The 17,793-nt window shown below is 40.8% G+C and overlaps 1 pseudogene; it reads right to left on the bottom strand.

The window, feature by feature from the left end:
• Window positions 1-2,804: 2,804 nt before the first annotated feature.
• Window positions 2,805-11,689, bottom strand: LOC102709691 (annotated as a pseudogene).
• Between the last annotated feature and the right edge of the window lie 6,104 nt (window positions 11,690-17,793).

The following is a 17,793-nucleotide window of genomic DNA, read 5'->3' as shown; positions in this document are numbered from 1 at the left end:
TTTGTTTAGGAAGAAAAACATAGAGTAGATTAGGTTTTGGGGCAAGTTACGTAGATTTCAAAATGATATGAAATCACTTGTCCTGTATGACGAATACTTGTTGGTCTATTTGGCTATACAGGAAGATTTGATTTTTAATTTAAAAAATGTTCATCTCCTTTGCAGGTTAGCTCTTTAACCACCCACTAGCTCCATACAAGGTTTATTCTTCATAATTATGGGACCAAGTATGTGTGGCTTGTCATTGGGTGGGCAAGGTAGTCAAGGAGCATTTTACCCTGTGAGATGTGTGGCAATTTGATCTTACTATAGATGGTGTTTAATATTCCTGTTGATGCCAAATGTTGACCGCTGACGTGTTACACATGAAGGTATGGTAGTCGTTTCTCAGAATGCTCCAATGCAGGACCTAAATTCTTAGAAGGTACACGGTCGTGCCAGTCAGTTTGATCCTGCAACTGACAAGATAAGAGTAAAACAAGTCAATCGGCTATCGAGCCGATATGTGACTAAATATCTAGCCGATCGGATGTTAGTGTTGTAGCGTTTAGCCGATGGGATGAACGATCGACTGTAAAAAGCTTGGATTGGCTGGAAAGAAATAGACTTGAATTAAATATTAGACCAATGTAATCCACTAAGTTACTTATTAATCTTAGTCGATTGGACGAACCCCTATAACCAGATCGAACCAAATATACATAGATCGGACTTAACCAAGACAATATGCAGTCGAGCACGATATAATTATAGGAAACATGAAAATCGACAATGCTAATAAATAAACCGATGAATTACTTGGAATAAATAAACAATGAATGCTTTGCTGCGATCGGCTAAAACCAATTTGCGTATGACTCTCACGAGCCGATGCAACATAAATAACTGCCAATCTAACTAAATCAAGTCGATTGGTATAAAAATAATACAGTAAGGCAATTGACTACTCTATTGATGTAAATATGAATAGCATGTAGATCGGCAAAAATCATCAGCTATAAACGATTGAAAAATGACCAAGATCTATAAAATATCTAGCCCAGATTGCTAAGAATAATCATAGAAGATCGGACCCAACCAAGACAGTTCAAGATTACGCCTAGCAATGTTAGGCTAGATACTAAACAGATCTAGATTGCTATTAAGCCAATGAGCCAATGACTGATAACTTATCGACTGGTCTTCCGATAACACGATGAACAAAATACATCGATATGATATAAACCATCTGACAAACGCAATCTACTAGATCAGACCGAACTGAGATAGTATTAGATTGAATATGTCAAATAGAAAATATCAAACCAACGTAGATCGCCTAAAGTGGTCGACCAGATCAACTCAAGATACCGAAATAACTCAAGCTAAAACTAATACGATAACTAGTAATCGCACAACCAAATTAGAAGATCGGACCGAACTGAGACAGTTCTAATCTAGCCGATACGATTACCTTGACCAGCGGAATGTAGGACTTACCCCTCTGCCGGAGATCGATACGATGCAGCCCCGCGTCAGGTGCCAAGTTCCGCCGGAGTTGAAACCTCGATGAAGAGGGTGGTGATGCGCCGAGAGTAATTGATCTATTGATTGAGAAGTAGATGATTTACAATGACCCTAGACATACATATTTATACCCCCGGGTGGATGCTAGTTCATGTTGAACACGACATAAGACTCCTAATAGATAAAAGAAAATAACAAACTCCTATGTAGATTCTCTCTAACACACAAGTCCCGATCGGACTCTAACTCTTATAGAGATAAAGCAAAAATCTAGACTAACTCTAATTAATAGATAAAATTAAATTACACGGACTCTGATTATTCTTTAATCTATCTATAACATTCAAGGCCCAATCGGACTCTATTTCTTATCCGATCCAGACTCCATTGGCTTAATCCGAGTCGTATTCCGCTTGGTCTTCTATCCGATTGCCCTGTTTTCCATCCGATTCGGTCTTTAATCACAGTTTAATCTCCACCGACAATTATCCAAATTCTGGCGTTAACAACTCCTTATATTTTATTTTTTATGGGGGTATGTTTTGTCCGTTTGCATCTTAGTTATGTAGTTATGTAGAGGCCGGAGTATCCCTAGATTAATACGCCTTTATGTATTTTATTGATATCAATAAAGCTTTCTTTATCTAAAAATATACATTCCTATGTTTCATATTGTAATACCATTTTGACACTCTCGTAAATCAAACCTTGTTATGTTTGACAAATTTGTAGATAAAAATAAATCTAAAACACCAAGCAAGCTTCATTAAAATGAATATATTTTCATGATATATTTGTTTTGTGTTGGACATGTTTCTACATTTTCTATATACTTGATTAAATATTTAAATTTAAAAAGATTTACATGTAAAAAGTTAGAACCTCTTACAATATGAAACAACTGGAACACGGATTACAAAAGTACAGTCAAAGGATCAAATCGAGTAGAATTTTGTGTTGGTACTATGAATCTACTTGAATTAAGGAACCCAAAGAAATTTCTTGATCGTAACAATATAGGAGGTAAACAGATTATTCTCAAGTGATTAAATACTAAGATTCAGGTTTATTTTCTAAAAGATGGAAAACTCTTGATTGTGCACACTCTGGGAAAGGTATATATCAACTGCGTTATGTAATATATCAATATTATGCAACATATTCACCACAAAGTAAACAATACAAATATGGTTAGAAAATACATCAATCCGATCATAGACATTATATCATGCATACCAAAAGTAAGTAAACAAATAGTTTGGCATGAACAATAACCCAACACTTATTATTTATTACTATTATATGCTACACACATATTGTTTTGGAACTAGTAGAAGCTTCTCTTTCCTGTGCACCGATAGCCCAAACACTTCCGACATATCAATCTCCATCCCTGGTGGCAATGTCCAATCAAATTTCCACATAAGGTTCGCTAGCATGATCTCAACAACAGCGATGCTGAAGTTCATCCCAGGGCACATCCTCCGGCCAGAACCAAATGGCAAGTAGTGATAGTCACTGCCCCTGAAACTGACGCAAGCAGCAGTACTACTCATGCTATCAACAAACCTTTTAGGCATGAACTCCTCCGTATTTTCCCAGAAGCGTGGATCCCTGCCAATGGCCCACATATTCACGAACGCATGTGTCCTTGATGGGATTGTATACCCATCGATGCTGCAGTCATCCATGGAGAGGTGTGGTGCGAGGAGAGGCGCCACCGGGTGCAGTCTAAGCACCTCTTTTATGACTGCCTTTAGGTAAGACATGTTGTTCACATGGACCTCACTGGCAATTTCTTGCGATTTGGGAATGCAAGCCCTCACCTCTGTCTTGCAACTTCTTCAACATGTGTGGCCTCTGCATGAGCTCAGCGATGGCAAATTCAAGGACCAAAGCTGATGTGTCTATTCCCCCCAAAAAGACATCCTGTGAGTTTATAATATGGTGAGGAATGATAAGCCTTCCATATCTTATATATTTATCGGAATGACGCTTTGTTTTATTATGGTCTTTATCGTAGAGGAAGCAACTATCGACTCATTTTCTTGGTAAATATGCTGTTGGTGGAAAATGAAGCGTGGTGGGCCCATAACCCTAACAAGTGGTATCAGAGCCAAGATCCAATCTACCGGTGGCAACGTTCTTCATCGTGTATCTACAGTCGGCGGTGGCAGTTCCGTCCAATACCTGTCGTGCACTCATAGGATTTTGAAGTAATGTACTATGTGAATTTGATGCTCAGCCTCATGGTTATATTGAAAAAAATGCACATTTCCTGATTAAAACAATTTGAAAAATGTTGCCACTTGCAATTACAGTTGTCTAAATATGATCCCGTGGAGGCTGGAACTGCTCATAAATGCTAGGAGTATGCATTGCCATACTAAGGTGCTCCATCTTACCTTTGGGGTGGTAAGAGTTAATGGTGAATCCGAATAGTTGATTTATTTTATTTGATTATCTATTGCTAAATATAATTCCACATGCTAATTAATAAATCATAGCAATAAAAGAAAGCATTAATGCCTATAATTATCCTTTCTAAATTTAATCACACATGCAAAGGAATGCAAAATTTCTAATTCTTCATACAGAAAATAAAATATAAATATATTTGGAATTTGGAATATTTGAATTGTCCCTAAGCATATAGATGCATATAGCCTGAGTTCTGATACTATTCTAGTATATGGGATTTGAAATTAGATGTAATTAGATGATGGAAGCAACCTACCTGAAGAATAGCCTTGACGTGCTCTCTGGTGAGGCCATACTCCTGCCTAACAGAGAGCAAAATGTTCACAAAGTCATCCGCATCACTCCGGTCATGGGACTGATTGTAACCGCACTGGTGCTCGTGGTCGCCGATCAGCTTCTCCAGCACATCGTCCCACCTCTTCTTCAACCTCTCGGCCCTCGCGCGCATCGCCTTCCCTACCACGCCGAGCCGGGCCAGCACCGGGAAGTACTCCCCGACGTCGAAGCCACCGAGCAGCCGCGACGTGTCGCGGGCCAGCTCCTGGAGGGTGCTCTTCTGCCCACCGTCGCGGGGGCACCTCCCCGACACCGCACGGCAGATCATGTTGTTTGTGAACGCGCCGAGGAGCTCGCCTATGTCCACCGCTGTGCCCGCCGCTGCCGCCTCGCTGATCTTCGCCATCACTATGCTCACCTATAGCGCAAACATTTTGTACTTTGAAGCTGTTTCATACTGCCCAATTGTTGTTGGGAGACCATATTACAAAATATTTTGGAAGAACAACTTTGACGATAATTCTAAAAGCTATAACAGTATGAAGTAGCATTTACTCTTGACGACTTCTTAAACTATATACCCATAATTGGGCAGGCATCACTGCTACTGTAGAACCGGTTATCTGTGATGGGTCTAAACCCATATTTATGACGGACAATAGTCTAGTCAGTGATGAGTGATCACTGATGAGAAAAACCTATAATTGATTGGCCAAAGTACGTCACTGATGAACATTATCTTTAACGGGTCAAAAGTAAAACTCGTCACCGAAATGCTCATGGCCCGTCATGGATGACTCATCCATGACAGGCACACATTATTGCCCTTCACGGATGATTAAATACATTGAAAAAATATGACTAAAACTCATTTTTGACGGGCTAAAATTATGGCCCGTCACGGATAAGTCATCTGTGACGGGCCATGAGATACGGCCTGTCACGGATGACTCATCCGTGACGGGCGCTTATTACGACCCTTCATGGATAGTAAAATACACAACAAAAAAATAATTTGATTTATTTTCAGGCCTCACGATCTAGCTATGCCCTCAAAGAAAATGAATGAAGCAATATATATATTCTCACACATATATCCATCCATACATTATTTTAATTACAACACTTAAATAAAAACTACAGCCTGTAGAAATTTTTCTGATCAGTAGTGCACTAAAATAAAAACTACAACCAAGTAAATTAATAGTGTACTAAAACTACATTCAATTAGAAGTACACTAAAATAATTTCTACTCCAAGCCGCCCTCGGATCCCCGCTCCCGCTCCCACCACCCACTCCCGCCTACGGATCTGGGCAGGATGAGGCCTGCGTCATCACCCACTCGTCGTCGTTGTCGGGGGTCAGCGCCGCTGCCACCACCCATGTCGTTGTCGTCGCCGCCGATCATCGGGGTCGGCACCGCCACGGAGGTTGCAGCCTGAGCGACGGGGGCGACGTGCCGGCTGCTACGCGCACACTGCCCACTCAAGCTCGGCGCCAAGAGAGGAAGAGAAAGAGAGGGAGAGGAGAGAAAGAGTGAGAGAGGAAGAGAAAGAGTGAGGAGAAGGAAAAAATATCAGGGGAGGACCGAAGGAGAGAGCGAGGAGGGGAGAAGATAAAAATTTTGAAGTGGTGAGTAGGGAAAATTTTCATTGGAAGTCTTTTATGTCATCTTTGATGGGCCTTAATTATGGCCCATCCCGGATGACTCATCTGTGATGGACAGTAATTTTGGCCCTTCACGGATGACTCATTTCATCTTTGAAGGACCATAGTTATGGCCCGTCACGGATGACTCATCCATGAAGGGCCTTTAATTTGGCCCTTCACGGATAAGTGTCATCGGTGACGGGCGCTGATTTTGGCACTTCATGGATAAGTCGTGCCGGACGTAAATTTTGGCCCGGCACAGATGATATGTCATCGGTGACGGGCCAAACCGAATAGAGCCATCTACAACGTGCCTTATTTTGGCCTGTCACAGATGAGTGTGGGTGTGACGGGCTGTTTGGTTCTGTTACGGATGACCCGTCAAATTTACGAGGTTCTGTAGTAGTGCATGCCCAGCCAGGAGAAGAAAAAGCAGAAAACTTTTAAAAGAATGACATGTGCTACACTGAAAAAAGGGGCCGCAGTAAACATCCCGGTCGAACAAGGTCTGAAATGAGTTGGGGATGCTCATATGGGAGATGAAGAAGGGAGAACAATGAAGAAAAGGAAGGAGGATACAACTAGAAAAGATTGTGAATTTAACAAGGAAGCGGGGCTGGCGATCCAACCCTGCAAGGATCAATGAAGCCACCAGCTTGGAACTACCGGGGGTTGGGAAACTGCCCGACAGTTTGGGGACTTTTGAATTTCCAGAAGTCAGAACATGTTGACATTTTGTTCTTGTTAGAAACTAGGATGGAAGAGAGAAGACTACAATCTTTGAGATACATGGTGGGGTTGCCGAATATGGTAGCAAGGGATTGTGAAGGAAAAGGGGTGGGGGAATTGCTGTGTTGTGGAGGAGAGGTATCAATGTGTCACTTATGAGTCTCTCCAAGTATCACATTGACATTAATGTAGAAGAAGAAGATGGGATGAAGTGGCGGTTTACAGGGGTCTATGGGGATCCTCGACATGACCAGAAGCATGAAACATAGAGAATGATGAGGAGATTAATCTCTTCACCGGTGGAGGCATGGCTAATGGCAGGGGACTTCAATGAAATCCTATATTCCCACAAGAAACAAGGGGGTAACCCGAAGAGTCAAGCCAGCATGGATGCGTTCGGGGAAGCACTGGCGGATTGTGGTTTACATGATCTAGGGTTTGAAGGGGATGCTTTTATTTGGAGAAATAATAACCACAAACATGATAAATATATTAGAGAGAGGCTAGACTGAGCTGTGTCTAACTATGAGTGGCAAGCCAAGTTCCTTGGAGCATGGGTAATCAATGGGGACCCATGGCACTCTGATCATCGACCAGTAATAATTTCAACAGAAGCTACGCAACAAATGTACAAAGAAGTGGATGAGGGAGATCTTTCTAGTTTGAAGCTCTGTGGGTAGAGTAAGAAAAGTTCAAGGAGGTTGTTGAGCAGGGATGGCATGTGGAGGTAAACTTACAACGGAAATCAGTTCACGAAGCACTGAGGGGAGTGGCAGCCGATTTGTCCAGTTGGAACTCAAACGTCCTCTGGCAATATGTTGAAGGAGGAGAGAAAATGAGGAAAAATTGAAGGGACATCTGGAAATTTGTTGAAGGACCCGAATATCAAAAGATCAGGTGGCAGAGGAGGAGGTATTGAGGTGTCGAGTCTAGAGGGTTGAAGAAAAATTTGATACTTACTGGAGGCAACGAGCCCATGTCTATTGGCTACAACAAGGAGATAGAAGCACTTCTTTCTTCCATGCTTCATGCTCATAAAGAAATAGGCGTAATAGGATAGGTAAATAGAAAAAGGAGTGCGGGGGATGGGTGGAGAATGAAGTAGAGAAGAGGGTGTTTATAACTAACCATTTCATGTAGATTTTTAATACAAACGACGCGTGGGACACAACGCTTGACCGATACACGGGAGTTCACAGAGGAGGAAGTAAAGGAAGCACTGCAAGCGATTGGAGACCTCAAAGCGCCAGGCCTAGATGGTATGTTTGCTTTGTTCTATAAGTCCTATTGGGGGGTAGTTGGAGAGAAAGTGACAAAGGAAGTAGTTAGTGTCCTCAATGGACCCATGCCAAGAGGTTGGAGTGAAACCACAATTGTCCTGATCCCGAAGGTTCAAAATCTAGTGCTGAAAAAAGATCTCCGACCGATAAGCCTTTGCAATGTCCTATATAAAATTGTTTCAAAGACTATTGCCAATAGACTGAAGAAAGTGCTACCAAAAGTGATATCACTATCCTAGAGTGCCTTTTGTACCAGGGAGACTTATATCAGACAATATCTTGATCACATATAAACTGACACATTACAAGAGAAACAGAAGGAATGGCAGCTCGGGCTATGCAGGGATAAAGCTGGACATGAGTAAAGCTTATGACAAAGTTGAGTGGCATTTCTTGGCGAGAATGATGCTAAAGCTGGGTTTTAACCAAAGATGGGTAGACACGGTCATGAAATGTGTTACGACAATGTCGTACAAAGTCCGAGTAAATGGGGAGCTAGTTGACGAGTTCCAACCTAGGAGAGGATTACGCCAGGGGGATCCCCTCTCCCCCTACCTTTTCCTGCTCTGCACAGAGGGTGGTTTCTCGGCGCTCCTGAAAAAGGCATATGAAGAAGGAAGAGTGAAAGGAATCGAAGTCTGCATGGCTGCGCCAAGTGTGTCTCACCTGCTTTTTGCAGATGACTCGTTGATACTCTATCGGGCTAATGGAAATGATGCATGAGCCCTAAAGAGCATCTTCCATCTGATATGAGGAATGTTTAGGGCAAATGGTAAACACAGATAAATCAACCGTCATGTTTGGCCCAAACACACGAGTACAGAAGAGAAGAGAATTGATGCCAATATTGGATATACAAAGGGAAACGATGAGTGAGAGATATCTAGGCCTCCCGGTGTATGTTGGGAAATCTAAAGAGCAGTGATAGAGTGCTCCAACTTAGTACCAGCTAGGAGGTAAGAGGGAGGAGAAAATCTAAACCGTTTATTTGCTACTTAGGTAGTTCCCTAATAGAGACACATGTGTTTTCACAGGCTACAGCCGGTTGCTCTTCTCCCCTGGTTCCGGATGGAAAGCACCTCCTCTTGTTCCCCTCCTTGATTCAGTCTCTATTGCTCTGCCCTGGAGGCTCGACCTCTTTCCAAAAAAGTATTCCCTAAATCTCGCGTTTCTTGCTCCCTAAATCCTTTTCTCTGCAGCATGCAGGAGGGAACAACGGTGCGTGCGCTGGTATCCAGTCCAGTAGCAGCACCCTGCGACCGGCGGGGGACGGTGATGGATTGGGGTGGCCCAAGAAACATTAGAGGGAACAAAAATATCCATGCGTTACACCAGTCCAAGTTAATTTTAATTATATATAATGTCTGAACGTATCACATCTCTTTAAATTTTAAAAATTAGATAACCAGAAAAATTTTCATTCGTTACACCGGGCCAAGTCAATTTTAATTATATAAAGCCTCGATGCATCACATCTGTTTAATTTTTTAAAATTGAATAACTAAAAAATGTCCTTGCGTTACAACAGACCAAGTTAGTTTTAATTATATATAAAGCCTTGACGCATCGCATCCCTTTAATTTTTTAAAAATTAGATAACTAAAAAAATGTCCATGTGTTACACCAGACCAACTTAATTTAATTATATAAAATAAAGTAAGTTTTGAAAATAAATTGCATATGAGGGTTTGCATATTTTTAAAAAAGAAACCAACCACATGTTTTGTCAAAATTAGACGTAAAATTCACATCCAATTCGGATTTCAAGCAAATGTTTTGCTTGAATTGGACGTAAAATTCATGTCCAACTTAATTTGTCTAAGATGTTGAGCACAATTACTATTCTCAAATATAAGCTTCTCGATACAACATATGCTTTTCAAATCAATTCAATTGTACTTTGACTATAATTACTATTCCTGACTCAACACGTACTTTATTTTTCAAAATTTATTTTCATTTGCATAATTAAAATTAACTTGATCGCATACAACACACGTACATTTTTCTATCTACTATAATAAAAATAGATCGTATTTCCGTTTGTCCATCCGCCTCACCCAAGTGAGTCGGTCAGGTTGTGTCGCCCACGTCGCGAGCACGGTGTGAGTAGTTCGTCTACCCGAGTGGTATTCCATCCGGTTTAGATTATAAATGCAAAATAAGTTATAAATTTTGAACCAATTTGATAGTTACATGCCTGTTATTTGACCTTGCATAGTGAAAATATATAATGATTAATTTATACTTTTTATGGGCTTGATTGTCTGTTAAATTTTGCAAATAGTTATCATTTGGTTAACTTAATTAATTAATTCTGAGTTTCATATATGTTTTCGTGATGTCTTTTAAAATATAACGATTCTTTTTATTCGTAGCGAAGCACGGACATCCTTACTAGTTAAAATATAAATAGTATTTATTTTGTTCCGTGAGGCAATCTACGAAGATGCAAAATAAATAGGTATTAAATACCGTCGTAATTTTTCTTATAAACTGTATGCATGCATAATGTACGGTAGTTAACTAGCAAATGCATGATCAAGCAACAATTAGTGCTCTAATTATCGTGCTGACCTACGAAGCAGCAGAATAGGCATGTATTAAATACCATATATTTCCTTATTAATTTTTCACATGCATATTCCATATTATAGCATTAACTGCGCGCCAAGGGTGACCTATTACCTGATATCCCCACAGATCAACCAAAATGAACGGTCTAGGATTGTTTAGGAGCACCTTTAAAAAACTCCAAATCTAAAACAATGGTTTTCAATTATTTGAAAGATACCATGTATCACCCGGTTTAAACAGGATACACATCAATATAAAGATATATAAAGGTGGGATCATTTTTAAGATATACTCGAATGATTGTGAGCCGTTTATTGCTTTGGATCTAACAGATTTGATTTTATTATACTACACTGGTAGTATAAAGAAATTCTATAAGGATAAAATTCAAAATAAAAATATATAACTTTGAGATAAATTTGCACGTCATATCATGTTAAAATAAATGAATTAATGAGTATATGCTACCAAAGTTTTAAATAAAATAGTTAATATTCTTAAAAATACACAAATAGATCTAAATTTCAGTAGATTGCTCCCGCTGCAAGTAAACTGTTGGAGATAAAACTCATTTTGCTTTGTCATATTGTTTACAAACTTGCCAAAACACATGATTTAGAAAACGAAAATTGGGTAACTTTCAAGGGTTGCTCTAATAGCCTGCATAGCCTGCCATGCAGTTTTTACCTCCTCCTCACGGGCAAGACGCAACGACTGCACCTTCCTCACACTGACCAGGTGCGTGGTGACGAGCTTCCTTGCCTGCCGCCAGTGCTCGCCGTAGGGCGCGAACCCAACGTCGCGGGAGCCGTAGAAGACGACGTCGGCCAGCACGGCGCGGGGCCGCGACGCGAACACGTGGTCGTGCGTGCGCAGGACGGCCTCGATCGGCGGCGCGGGCCGACGACGCCACCAGCACCGGCACGGCGCCCAGCCGGAGGAGCATCAGGTCAGGCCCGTGCTCCGCGGCGAGGAGCCGGACGGCGACGTGCGGGAGCGAGCCTACCAGGTGCAGGTGCCCGACGAGCGGCAGACCCGGCGGCGATGGCGGCGGCGGCCGGAGCCTTACTACGTCGTCGTCCTTCCTCCTCCTAGCTCGTGGCAGAGCGTCGTAGCAGCGCGTGATTAGGAGGAAGAGAGGGGACGACAGAAGAAGCAGCGCAAGCCATGTCTCTGCAGCAATCTCCATGGAGATCCAGGCGTTGCAGAGATTTTGGAAATGGTTGTGGAGATGCTTGTGGAGAAGAAAGCAAAAGTATCAAGTATATAAGAAAAATGCACAAAAAATATATATATATGCATCACTTTCATTGGATAGTTTGAATGATTCGTTTTTCTGTCAATGTTTAGTCCTCGGAATCAGGTGTTCCTGTGACCGGAGCACAAATCAGAGATATTCAGTGGAATTTTGTCATCTTGTCAGTTTCAGTGGCCAGGACAAGCTGTTGTTTCTTTCTCTTGTAAACACTGGCAACCCAAGCCATTAGTAAAAACAATTATCTCGTTCAATTACTGAGTTGCTATTTCCGATTAGAAAATTACACTCGTGGCTCTGCGCGTGGCAAGCAGAAGTTGAATTAGATTCGGATAGAACTGACGACGCTGTCGTGTCATTGAAATAATATTCATGTGGACGATAGATTCATATATTTCCCATACCGGGAAAAGTAAGAAAAGATACTCTGCTATCTACATAACTATTGTGAGATAGGGCACATTGACTAAATGTTTGGATTGTCGGGCTGCTATGGAGGGATGCATGGAAGCAAAGTGGCGATTGCTTCTTCACTTGTAGCATTTATTCCTCATCTTTCTAGACACTTCCCATCAATCTCATAAGAGAAATTTTACGATATAAACATTGGATATATTGGATGTACTACACTTTTAAGAAAAAATAGTTCTAGACCATTAAATAAACGCTATATTTCTTCAACCGGCCCTGCAGTGCACTAATTGGTTTTACTTATTTTTCAGTTCTTCATTAATCATTGTTCAAATTTAACCATATCTTTGTAAGATCAAAGTCACCGAATGGCTAGAACAGACTCCACCTCTCCCTGCACAGACAATCTATTAGATACTTTCTAAATTAAAAATTATATTATAAAATATAGAGTTTCCATGTGTTAGAAATTACCTTTTGAATTAGAAACAAGAGAAACATTGTCTAGATATTTTGTGTTAATATTAAATAATGTACATAAATTATTTAATTAAAATTATCCTTACAATGTGTAAACTGGATCTTGTTGTGATTTTGAAATTAGTGAATCAATTTGTCGTTGCAATACTTTTGAAATTAGTATATAGACTAAAATTATCATCCAGACTTGAAAACTTGCAATTACAATATATGTGTATGTCAACCTATAATTAACTATATAAAGCTATAATAGTCACGATTAACTAGTGGTTTACTGTATTTTGTCAAAGCTTGTTCAACTAATCAGTTTATCCTTGATAGACAACCAATTTCGAGCGTTTGCTTTATATGATTGTATGGGAAGAGTTTAGATTATCTTAGTTGTTTTTACTCAATTGAGCCATAATGTTAGCACGTGTATAATACTAGGGTGTTATCGGTTCATTTTAGTACCACTTAATTCTGCACCCATTCCCAATTTTAGCATTTCCATTACTTTTCGATCGTTTACCATTAATCCAGATCACCAGATTGAGCAGTCCAGTCCAACCTCTTATCGCTGGAGCCGCTGTTGAGCTTGTTTTTGGCAGCCACAGAAGTGTGCACATGTGTGGGCATCAAACTATATATAGGCTAATTATGCTTACATGATCGGGCCGTCAGACAGTGTCACTAGCACGGGATGTGACATCTCAAACAAGCGAATAGCCTCATTAAGGAACGACCACCGTTACACAGAGGTCATAAATATGAGAAGTTATCTCAATCGGGCTAAAAACAAAGCCCGTCACACATAGGTTGGACCCAACATATAAGTCGAACAAGACAAGGGGCCCGTTACAGATTAGTATATCTCTATTAGGTATTAGTATATGTCTGTCACGGATGATGATATATCTACCGGGCTTTTCTAAATGCCCGTTACTGATGAGTGCAATAACCAAAAACTGTTTTTTGGGATAGCCTAAGGCCACTTTTAGCCATGCCCGCTGCAACAATAACAGAAGAACATATATATATTTTTCCCTTCCCAGCACCCATTAATTCTTAGCATTTCAGAAAATCTAACATTTAGATTCATATTCACATATGCCATCACAGCCATTCAAAGATTCAAATTACACATGTTGAGTCACATACATATTGGAAACAAATACATGTAGTAGCATCCATTCACAATTGCTGCTGATCGTCATTAAAACATGCAAAATTGAGATATAATTCAAACAAATATATACATATATCGTCATTAAACATGCAAAATTGAGATATAATTCAAACAAATATATACATATAGGCATTGCAAGAATGTACGAAACAGTTTTCCAAGAGAAAATTTAAAGTCATTCACAAGCGCTGAAACAAGTTCAACAAATAACGGATGAGGTAACAACTATTGTGGTCAAAACATCCTGTTGAGTGATATGATGTCATCGAGTATGAAACGTGTCATCTTCTCTCTAATGACATCGAAGTTGTTTGCCGGGATGCTAGAAAGTTTTTCCAGCATGTGAGGCACCCTAAATTAGTGAAATACTTTGATATTGTGTTAAGTATCATATCTTTATGGGTCACTTGATTATGAAATTTACTAGATGGAATCTGTATTCCGAATCAAAAGGCAGATCGTAACACATATTGTGTTAAGTTACAGAAGTCACTTTATGGCTCAAAACAATCAAGCAGGATATGATACAACAGATTGAGTGAATTTCTTTCAATGAAGGGATACACTAAAAATGATGATTGCCTGTGCGTCTTTATAAAAAAAAAATCTCCCACATGATTTTGCATTATATCAGTATATATTGATGATCTAAACATCATTGGCAATATAGATATAAATGAAGCACATCATCATTTAAAGATGAAATTTAAGATGAAGGATTTGGGTAGAAACCAAATTTTGCTTAGGTGTATAACTTGAGTATTAGCTTCTGGAGTTAACTAGAAAATATTGAAAAAATTCAATATGGATAAATCATATACTTCCAAAACTCGTTTGGTGGTTCGATCTATAGATCTAGAGAAAGATCTAATTAGACCAAAGGATGATGGAGAGGATGTTCTAGGACCTGAATTTCCATATCTCAGTGCTACAGACGCACTTATGTATCTTGTAAATGGTATGAGACCAAATATGGTTTTCGCACTAGATCTATTGGCAAGATACAGCGCTGCTCCTACCTATTGCCATTAGCCAGGAGTTAAGAATAACTTCCGATACCTAAATGGCACAAGGGTTTTAGGATTATTCTTTAAAAGGAACCAAGATTCGACCCTTGCCTAGGTGATTAGGAGAGGAATGAGCTATATGTCAAGTCTAGCCATTGCCCACGCTAGCTTACGTTAAGTACAGACGTCTCATGAGGGTTTCATGTGAACCAGTCCTTAATTACCATGAGCACCATTTGCAAAACCATTGCACCCATATTGCACCATTACTAATGTTTTAGTTGTTTAGGGAAAAATATCTGACCACAACTGTAACCATTGCGAGACAAGGTCCTATCCCAAATTAAGTGAACTGGATGCTAAGTATGGGTAAGCAAATAGTCCTAAAGAAAATAAAACACAAGTTGTAAGAATTGACTCTAAAGTAAGGATAGGTTAACTCATAAGCATGTAATTTCAAAGACAATGCATATTTGAAAATAACAATGTGAAAACAATTTTAAAAACTGGGATTAACATGCTCATAGATTTAGCAATGAATTTCTAAGAAAGTGACTTGACTTACAACTCTGGAATAACTTTGGCAACCATTTCCTAGTAGACCAGACCCTGGGTTTCGCTGAAATCATTTTAACAGATTCTTGACAAACTTATTGATCCATTGCAATTTGAATGGGCTTAAACAAACTTCGGATTAATTAGTTATGATTTTTAGAAATTCTGTTATTTTCTTGCATAACCTGCGTAGCAAGTTAACGACTTTTTAAGGACAACCTGAACGAAATAGGAAAATGACCAGGAAAACAAAACTTACCTGAACTGTTGATAGATTCGCATGACAAACTCGTTAACGGTAGGACTAGAAAACACTAGACGAAAGATGAATCACACGACATGACGGAAACATGGATGAACCAGGGATTCACACGATGATTTCGTACCGAAACATGGTTCAGGTAATGTATGGCCTGTTGGGAATAGTCCCATATTGGAAGTTTGGGGGAGTGGCACCAACTTAAAAGGGGAGAGGTCCCGGCTTCCTCCCGGTTGGGCTAGCGTCTTTAGGTTTTGGGCGAAGAAGCACTCTCCCTAAACTTCCAATGTGGGACTATTCCCAACAATCTCCCTCGTCACACATTGGTGCCCCTTAGCCCCGACTTGCTCCCCACTCTCCCTAAACTTTCAATGTGGGACTATTCCCAACAATCTCCCCTTAGCCCCGACCTGCTCCAATTTCCAATGTGGGACTATTCCCAACAATCTCCCTCGTCACAACATTGTTGCCCTTAGCCCCGACCTGCTCCACACACGAGCACATAGGGGCCTCACGCCCGTGGTCCACTGACTGGCCCAACGCATAGGCACATCCGGGCCTCACACCGCGGTTCACTGGGCTTCGGGCTTGCACCACACGTGTGCACGACCCGGCTTGCACCACACGAGTGTGCACGACCCTAGAGAGATTGTGGACCCAACTCTGATACCACTTGTTGGCCCAAAACCTAGAGACGTTGACCCAATCGGGAGGAAGTCTTTCTACACCCTAAAAGCTAACCCCTGAGGTGAGGGATCCCTCCCTTTTAAGTTGGTGCCACTCACCATAAACTTTCAATGTGGGACTATTCCCAACATGGCCAAAAACAACAGGGCTAGCAATAGGAAAAATGACAACATTAACGACTCGTTAACGCCATGACTTAACGAAATGTTAAGCTGAATTTAACGACTAGCTAAAAACAAAAAAAATAATGACTCGTTAAACGAAGAATTCGTATTGTGGATTGAAGATCCGTTAAACAACTGGCTAAAAACCTAAGTGGCAAACACGATTAGATTGGTTTTGTACGGCAACGATCCACGCGAAACTGGGACTCGCTCAGAGATCTAAGACGGTAAAGCAGCGAATAGCACGGACACGCATGAAGAGCGGGTAAACCCACACAGAGACAGCACGTTCGTGCACAAACGACAAGAAGCAGCGGCAGAAGCGGCTGGGCAGAGGCATGGGCAGTGGGAAACCCGGGCGAATTGGCGGCTTTGCACGACGAAACAGGGCGGCAGCAGCAGATGGGCGGCGGCCCAGGGAAGCAGCTGAGCAGGGGCGCGCGAGGAGGAGGCGGCGGCGGCGCATGAAACCGAGATTTCGCATGGGCGTGCTAGAGCAGGAGGTGCTCGCGCGGCGGCTAAAACTGGAGGTTTGGGGCTGGGTTCCTCTATTTATATGGGATATAGAGATAGAATTAGACTAGAAGTTCTTCCCCTGTAGCAAAAAGAAAAAGGATAAGATCACGGATAGATTAGATAGAGTACATACGTGTTTAGGACTCGTATACGGATAGAAGGCTTGGGCAGCTCGGCCACGGCTGGCTCAGCTGAAAGGCCGACTCGGCCACGGCTTGAGCAGGCTGGGCTTTGGGCTAAATTCGTGGGTGAACTCGGCTTTCGACCCACAAAAGGAAACCCTATGGCTAGAAGAAAGAAAAACAACTCTAACAGTTTCTGATTTAACCAAAACATTGAACGTATTTTATTCGGTGAAGTTTTAACCATTTCTTCCGTAATTTCAACTGTACATCTGGTTAGTTGCTTTTGACCTGCACGAAATACGAAAGCATGTGTTCATGGTCTTTTGGATGAATATTTAACTAAACCATTTCTTTTGATTAATTAACACCTCACTAAACCAACACAATTTCTTGTAATTTGATTTAGGAAAATAATTTATTGGCTTAGGGCAAAACTCGGGCATGTAGTTTTGCAATTTCCAGGTGAAAGGCGCATTGCACTGATGGTGTGTTGTTCATCAAATTCATCGAGCTACACTGTCTATCCGGATCCTATATCGGGAAGTTTGGGTGTCCTGTATCATGTGTCTTCTAGTTTATTTTTCGATATTGTATGTATTGATTCTTAAAATGCAGATGAGAATATAGACTATTTAGGCAAGTTGGAGATTCTGATGGAGGATACAG

Source organism: Oryza brachyantha, chromosome 11 (assembly GCF_000231095.2).
Source record: "Oryza brachyantha chromosome 11, ObraRS2, whole genome shotgun sequence".
Taxonomy (NCBI): domain Eukaryota; kingdom Viridiplantae; phylum Streptophyta; class Magnoliopsida; order Poales; family Poaceae; genus Oryza; species Oryza brachyantha.
Note: the sequence above shows the minus strand (reverse complement) of the source record. Positions and strands in the feature narration are given on the sequence as shown.